General features: G+C 42.4%; 1 pseudogene; it reads right to left on the reverse strand.

Moving 5' to 3' along the window:
- Window positions 1-6,365: 6,365 nt before the first annotated feature.
- On the reverse strand, window positions 6,366-6,755 carry LOC150039993 (mitochondrial import inner membrane translocase subunit Tim10 B pseudogene; annotated as a pseudogene).
- Window positions 6,756-7,601: the final 846 nt, after the last annotated feature.

Consider the following 7,601-nt stretch of genomic DNA (forward strand, 5'->3'; position numbering starts at 1 on the left):
TCTGCAATTCCAGTGACATTTTCTGAGAGGCTGCAGTCCTCCGTGGGTGGGTGACCACGGGTCTCTTGAACCTCATGCCTATGGATGACCACCATTCATAAGGAGGATTGGATCAAGGTACTCTTATCCCATTGAGTATCCTCCATACTCAACAATGCACTAACGAGGAGTCCACTTATTGAAAAATGAACTGTGATTAAGTTTTACAGGCTCATGGCTTGCCTATCTTACAAATAAAGTCTTGAGTTCAATGCATAACTGAAAAACCAACAAGCAAACAAACAATCCAAAAATCAACCGTCCTGTTCTGCTTTGATTCATTTCTTTTCTAAGATGAAAGAAAGAGGCTCAGTGACAGCAGCTTATGCCTGCACTCTAGCTACTCTGGAGTCTGAGATGTGGAGGAAGTTCAAAGGCAGCCTATGGAGAAAATTCTGTGAGAGTTAAAGGTCCACGTATCCACCAAGTGCCATAGGAACGTGTGTCTCATGCGGTATAGTACTAATCTGAGAAAGGAAAGCTGAGGGGACTCTAGTAAAAAGAACTTAGCCCCTGGCAATGTCTGTGTTCCCTTAGGATGACTTTCCCCTGGCCTTCCCTTTTGAGACCAAGCATATTCCTTATGTTTCATCCTGAGTATTGTGTCATCACATGTTTATAGGAGTGTGGATTAGCCAGAGAGTCAACGAATATGAGTACACATCTCTAATTTTTGTTTGTCATTCATTTAGTACGCATGCACATGACTATTGACAAAGCATACTTAACAGCTCTACGCTAAAAAAAAGGCACATGGAATACGCAAACATAGGGTCAGGTGAATTACTTAAAAATTATTAACCACACAAACACATAAGCACACACACATGCACACACAGACACAGACACTAACACACAGGGAGTGGAGAGCCGTTAATGACCAGGGGATTTAGATATGTCCAGCTCCCCAGACTCTCACTGCCCTGAACCTCCCCATGTCACCTGTGGGGTCCAATGACAGCATCTCCAGAAGTGTCCAGGCCAGGCCTGGCCTTGTTTGGACACACGTGGGCCAGGCACCCTCTGCGCTCTTCCATGAGGCCTGAGCCTCTCCCATTTGAGAAAAATCGGGCAAACATCTCCTGAACATCTGCTAGCCACACAAGTGAGCAGTTGGGGGCTTGTGTTGACTGTGGGTGCCGGGATACCAAGGTTCTAAGTTCCACTGTGAAGGAAGTGAGGTCATCTGTGGAGGTCCCTTCAGTTGAGCCCTTCCTTCTGACACACCCTCCCCAGATGACCCCTTTTCTCACCACTTGCTAGTCCTGAGCATGACCTCATCCATTCAGTGTTTCAGCAACTGTTCAATACTACTCTCCCCAGGTAGACCTGGGTGCAGCAGCCACACCACCTTAGAAGAGATACAGAAGGTCTCTGTGCCTCCTGGTGCCCAGTCCTGTTTCCCTGTAACCACAATTTCCAGTGTACTACGCTGGTGACTTGTAAGAGATAGAACAGGGCAATGGTTAGGAGAGGAGCCATGTAAGATTTTATGAGATGCCCAGTGGATAGATAGGCCTCAGGGCTAAAGCTCCACCATGTCCCAAGCTGCAAACAGGAAAGCTCTGAGGCTCAGCCCAATATGTTCTGGCTACTGCTAAAGTGTCTCTCAGTGTACAATCACAAGCCCATCCTCACAGGGCCCTGAGCTTCGAGGCCTGGCAAAAGCACGTTTGTCTGGTGGAGTTAGGAAAGCCTGATTTCCTTCAAGTGTGTGGCTATCAGCAGTGGGTTAGGGGACACTGTGTTTCAGCTTGCAAAGGTGAATTCAATTATTGAGTTGTTATACTTTGGATATGAGATGTTGCTTTTCTTTTCTATATTGTTTGTTCTTCTACATTATGATTTGTACACCTGTTTGTGAATTTGTCTTTTAATTCCTCTCAGATTAAGAGAGAGAGAGAGAGAGAGAGAGAGAGAGAGAGAGAGAGAGAGAGAGGAGAAAGAGAGAGGAGAAAAAGAAAGAGAGGAGAAAAAGAGAAAGAGGTGTGTGAGAGGAACATGGGTAAAAATTAAGAAATAAACAAAGCATTTACATAAAGTAGGCAAATTCAGCGAAGTCCTTAGTGAAAGTATAGACAGTTGGAGCTTAGGTTCTTAAAGTGGAGTTAACAATTATAAATAGTTCTTCCATTCTATTTTTTGGGTCCCTTGTCAAAATTAGGTGGCCATAAATCTGTGGTATAATATCTGGGTCCTCAGTTCTATTCTATTGGTTTTCAGGCCTGTTCTTGTGCCAGCACCAAGCTGTTTTGATAATTATAGCTCTGTAATAGAGTCTAAAGTTTGGTATTCAAATTCCTCCTGCGCTGTTCTTTCTGCTAAGAAGTGTTTGCTATACGGGTCTTTTATTATTCCATATGAAATTCTGGATTGCCTCTTCTATTTCTTTAAAGAGTGACATTGGGATATTGATGGGTATTGCGTTGAATTTGCAGATAGCCCTTGGCAAGATTGTCATTTTCATGATGTTGATTCTTCCAGCCCAGGATCATGGAGGTTTTTCCATTTCCTTAGTTCTGCTTTAATTTCCTTTTTCAGAGTTTTAACCTTTTCATCGAAAAGGTCCTTTACAATCTTAGTTAAGCTAATACCTAGGTACTTCATTTTCTTTGAGGTTATTGCGAAAGGAGTTGCTTTCCTGATTGTTGCCTCATTCCCCTCACTGTTGCTGTGTGTGTGTGTGTGTGTGTGTGTGCATTTCACACATTTTATTGTTTTTCTCCCACACAGAGTTAGAGACTTAAACCTGTGTGCAATTTCCTTGGTAGCTTTCTTTGCTTATTTGAATATTAATCTTTCCCTTCCATAAAAGCACATGACTTTTTTCCATATATTTTTATTGTAATTAATAGAAGGGTTACATTATATTCACCAGACAGAAGGTACATTACTTCACATACATTGATTCCCTTTCTCATGTCTTGGTCCCCATTTCCCTCCCCCTACCCCGACCCTCATCTTGTTTTCCCCCCTTCCCTATCCAATTTCAAATAACCAAATAAGAATATATACAATCTATCAAATACCAAGGTGAAATACTGTAACAATATGAGATAACCAGGGGACAGCAAAAGAGATGAGAGATAACATAGGGCATTAAGGACAACAATCACTCATTTTATGGCTTTTCTTTCTATCTTATGGAGGTTTTTCATTTATTGTCATCCTCTATGGCCTTATGTATCCCAATTTGTTCTATTGTAAAACTCTGCTAGGAGAGCCCAAGGTTTCTACTGATTATGATAAATGAGGGAATCCATTGAGCTTATGTTCCGTTGAGTGTGGCTTACTTCACTTAATATGATTTTTTGTAAGTCTTTCCATTTCCTTACAAATAACACCTTAGTTTTAAACCTATTCTGTTTACCTATCTGTTTTGGTAGTAGCATTATTCCGTTTTAGCCATTATATATGAAAACATTTTAGTCCAATGAGTAATCAGTCATGTATAATGTCCTTAATATGTTCATCCATTTTCATTTTTCTTTTTCTTTTGTTTGTGCTAGTTCTCGGGGTGAACTCAGGGCCTGGGTGCTGTCCTTTTCCCCCTCAAAGTTGGAATTCTACCATTTGAGGCATACCTTCAGTTTGGGCTTTTTGCTTGTGAATTGGAGATAAGAGTCTCACTGACTTTCTGACGTGGGCTGGCTTTAAATCATGATTCTCAGATCACAGCCTCCTGAGTAGCTAAGATCTTGCAGGTGAGCCACCAGCACCCAGCTGCTTGTTAACATGAGGAGAAAAGGGATTATTCTTGAATCATTACTACATGTATGTGTGGTAGCCTAGGCAAGGGCTAATCCTGGTCAGTGAAGCCAACCACATGGGACATATTACAGGTTGTGTAAAACATGACGGAACACGCAACTTCAGTTGTGGAAACATGGTCACAGGCTGGGCTGAGGTGGAGGGCAGCAGATGTCTGCGTGTTTCCATGAACTCAGGCATGGAGTGACTTGAGATGTTTACTGTGATTCAGTGTTCCCACGTTAAATCATGCTCTGTCAATCACTACGGAAACAGTTTTAATCAGTTACCCATTTTGAACCACAGTGAACTAAGAACCAAAGGACTAAATTTGGGTCTGACTTTTTTTCCCTAGGTTGAGTGCACCCTCCTGTCTGAAATGGATTTTTATTAGCAATTGTTGTTTTGCATGTTTTTCTTGACAAGTGGTTTTAAAATTGTGTGTGTGTGTGTGTGTGTGTGTGTGTGTGTGTGTCTGTGTGTGTGTGTGTGTGTGTGTTCCTGTGCCAGAACTGTGACTTGGGTTGAGGGCTTGGGCATTGTCCTTGAGATTTGTTGTTGTTGTTGTTGTTGTTGTTGTTGTTGGACATGGGGCTTGAACTCTGGGCCTGGGCAATGTCCTTGAGCTCTTCAGCTCAAGGCTATCAAGCTACTCCTTGAGCCACAGCGCCACTTCTGGTGGTTAATCGGACATAGGTGTCTCATGGACTTTTTAGTGCCTGGATTGGCTTTGAATCAGGATCCTCAGATCTCAACCTCCTCAGTAGCTAGGATTACAGACATGAGCCATTACCCCAGCTCCCTAGGCTTTTTTGCTCTACGCTAGTGCTCTACCACTTAACCACAGTGTCACTTCTTTTTTTTTGGTGGTTAATTGAAGATAGGAGTCTCAGGGACTTTCTTGACTGGGCTGGCTTGGAACCTTGATCCTCAGACCTTTTCTACTTTTGCAGTGAATAGTGATAGATTGCTCTGTAACATGACACTGGATGAAGTTTCTGTGTGTCTGATGTGGAGGACAGAAGGACCGAAGGAAGGAAACACACCTTTGCTCTGTGTACCTCTTAGAGATAAATGTGAGGAAACAAAGTTGGCAAGTGGTGTCTGAAGAGTCAAAACTATTACTTCAAGAAAGCAGAAATACCAGTATTTTTTGCTCTTTCAAATCATCAACAAAATAAAATACATTGCTATCTGACCTGAATCTCAGTCAGATGCCATGGTTTCTGCCTATAATCCCCACGACTCAAGAGGCTGGGGTGTGAAGAGGACCACTTCAAACAAGCTTAGGAAGAAAACTCCACAAAATTCATAGGTAGAATTAACCCACTAAACACTGAAAGTGAGAAACAAAGATCAACAAAATAGTTGATAAGTCGGGAAAATAATAGTGTCTTACCACAATTGCATGGCACATATGGTAGTGAGGTATGGAACCTGTGTCTTCGTGCATGCTCGGCAAGCACTCTACCACTAGGCCACAATCTGGCCCATTCCTAGTAACTTTTTTGCATATTCTTTTATCCTGGTTTATTTTCTTAATTTGGGAATGAGCATCTAATTTTTAATCAAAGTAAATTTTTAAAAAAATTTATTGTTGGGGTAATGTATAGAGGGGTTACAGTTACATTCATCAGGTAGTGGGTGCATTCCTTCTCACACATTGATAGTCCTTCTTATGTTGTTGTCCCTGTTTCCCACCCCTTCTCATCAAGGTACATATTAAAAAGAAAAACTTTAGATCATTGCTGAAGATAATTTTCTAGCAAGGCAATTTTTTTTCCCTCTCATATGAGACAATGGAGTTGTGTGGTTCTGTTTTTGGAATACTTTTCAACTTCATTCCCTTTTTCTCAAAGTTTTATGCAATGGTAGCTTGGTAATTTTAGATTTCATTGTATATTGTTGGATTTACTTTTAACCTCCCTCAACATACACAATAATTTTAGAGTAAACCTCTGTGTTGAGTTGCATGTTGGGATAAATGTCAATCAATAAATGTAGTGCCATTGGTTTTTCTAATCAAATTGGTCAATTACAGTGAGGTCAACAAGAGTTCTTTTTTTTTTCCTTTTTTGCTTAAAGGTTTTACTGCTAATTCCATGGAGGTAAGAAATCTGAAGACAGTAACCATCCAAACAGAAGGCTAAAGTTATTGGACAACTCTTGAAACTTTACAAGTTTCGTCTCTGTGGTCAATGACTTCTTAAAAGTGATGTCTAAAAGCTCGGTGGGTAGCCACCCCCCATGATCCAATACAATTATTTCTTATAAAACAATCTATGGGGGGGAAGCAATGCATATTTTGCTTCTGAAGTTAGCCTCAAGGGCAGTCTGTCTTCTGAACAGGAACTTCTGTCAGGGCTTGAAGTCTGCTGACATGCACTCAATGACAGAACAAACCAAGGAACAATAATAATAATAATAATAATAATAATAATAAAATGTTCCCTGCCCAGAATATAAACAAAATAGTGTAAGAGCGGGTTATTGGCTCCAGGTTAAGGAACAGCCCCGGTACCCGCTTTCAGGTAAGGGCCTCAATCTCTCTGTGCAAACTTCAACCAAGCCCAAGGTTACACCGGGTCCTTCAGTTTGAGGGTCCATCTTGCACCTCCCCTCGGGAGACTGGATGGCCAGCTGCCTGCCGGCGAGGCACGGGGCTGTTCTTCGGTAACCCCTGGCGGAGCCCGGGCAGCCTCGTAGTCTGCGGTGCGGTGCTGTACCAGGGCAGGCATAAGCTGCACGTAAGCGGCCATGAGGCGGTGGTTGGAAGGGATGAGCTTCCCGGCACAGCTGTGCAGACAGGCCCCCTCCTCAGCGTCCACGTGGTGTAGGCTGGGCACTCAGCGCTGGAAGCAGAGCTCGGTCATCCGGTGGTAGACCAACAGGTAGCCTCGCAAGTTTCTCAGCTGCTGTTGAGCTGATCCATGGCGCTGAGGACGTGCGGCCACGTCACTTCCCATACCCTGACTGAATTTCCTATTGCATTAAGCAGATGCTTTCTAGAGCACTGCATGTGCTGAGACAGCTATGCTCACTCTGCCCCAGGTAGAAAAGATCCTCCCCACTGGCTGCATGTACTTCTTAGTATGGTTCTAATAACTGTTTTTATGAGAGAATTTATTAATGTTGATTTTTACATCATATTTTAAATGACACGTTTAACAAACAAGTGTTCAAGGAGTCTAATAACTTTTAAGGTAAGACCTCTCATTGCAATTTAATTTTATTTTGGGGTAGCTCATTGGAATCTTTTTTTTTTTTTGCCAGTCATGGGGCTTGAACTCTGGCGCCTGGGCACTGTCCCTGAGATTTTCAGCTCAAGCCTATCACTCTACTCCTTGAGTAGAGTGCCACTTCTGGTGGTTGATTGAAGATGAGAGTCTCACGGACTTTAGTGCCCGGGCTGGCTTTAAACCACGATCCTCAGATCTCAGCCTCTGAGTAGCTAGGATTACGGGTGTGAGCCACCCAACACCCCGAAGTTCATTGGCATCTGATTTTTTCTTCATTTCCTTTTCTATTTTCAGCCACCTGTTCTGTTTTTCTAATTAACCCCAACACAGTAAAAAAAAAAAAGAAGCCATGATTCTGAGAGAGAGAGAGAGAGAGAGAGAGAGAGAGAGAGAGAGAGAGAGAGAGAGAGAGAGAGAGAGAGAGAGAGATAGACGGGGGGGGAGGAGGGAGGGGAATACAAGAAGTGCCACATATGCTAGAATTATACCTAAAGGATACACATACTTAGGGTAGGGTTTCTATGTATTTTTTGGTTCCATTTGTAGATATAATAGTGATAACTTGAGTATTCA

The sequence above is a fragment of the Megascapheus bottae genome, unplaced genomic scaffold (assembly GCF_031878675.1).
Source record: "Megascapheus bottae isolate mThoBot1 unplaced genomic scaffold, mThoBot2.hap1 HAP1_SCAFFOLD_43, whole genome shotgun sequence".
Taxonomy (NCBI): Eukaryota; Metazoa; Chordata; class Mammalia; order Rodentia; family Geomyidae; genus Megascapheus; species Megascapheus bottae.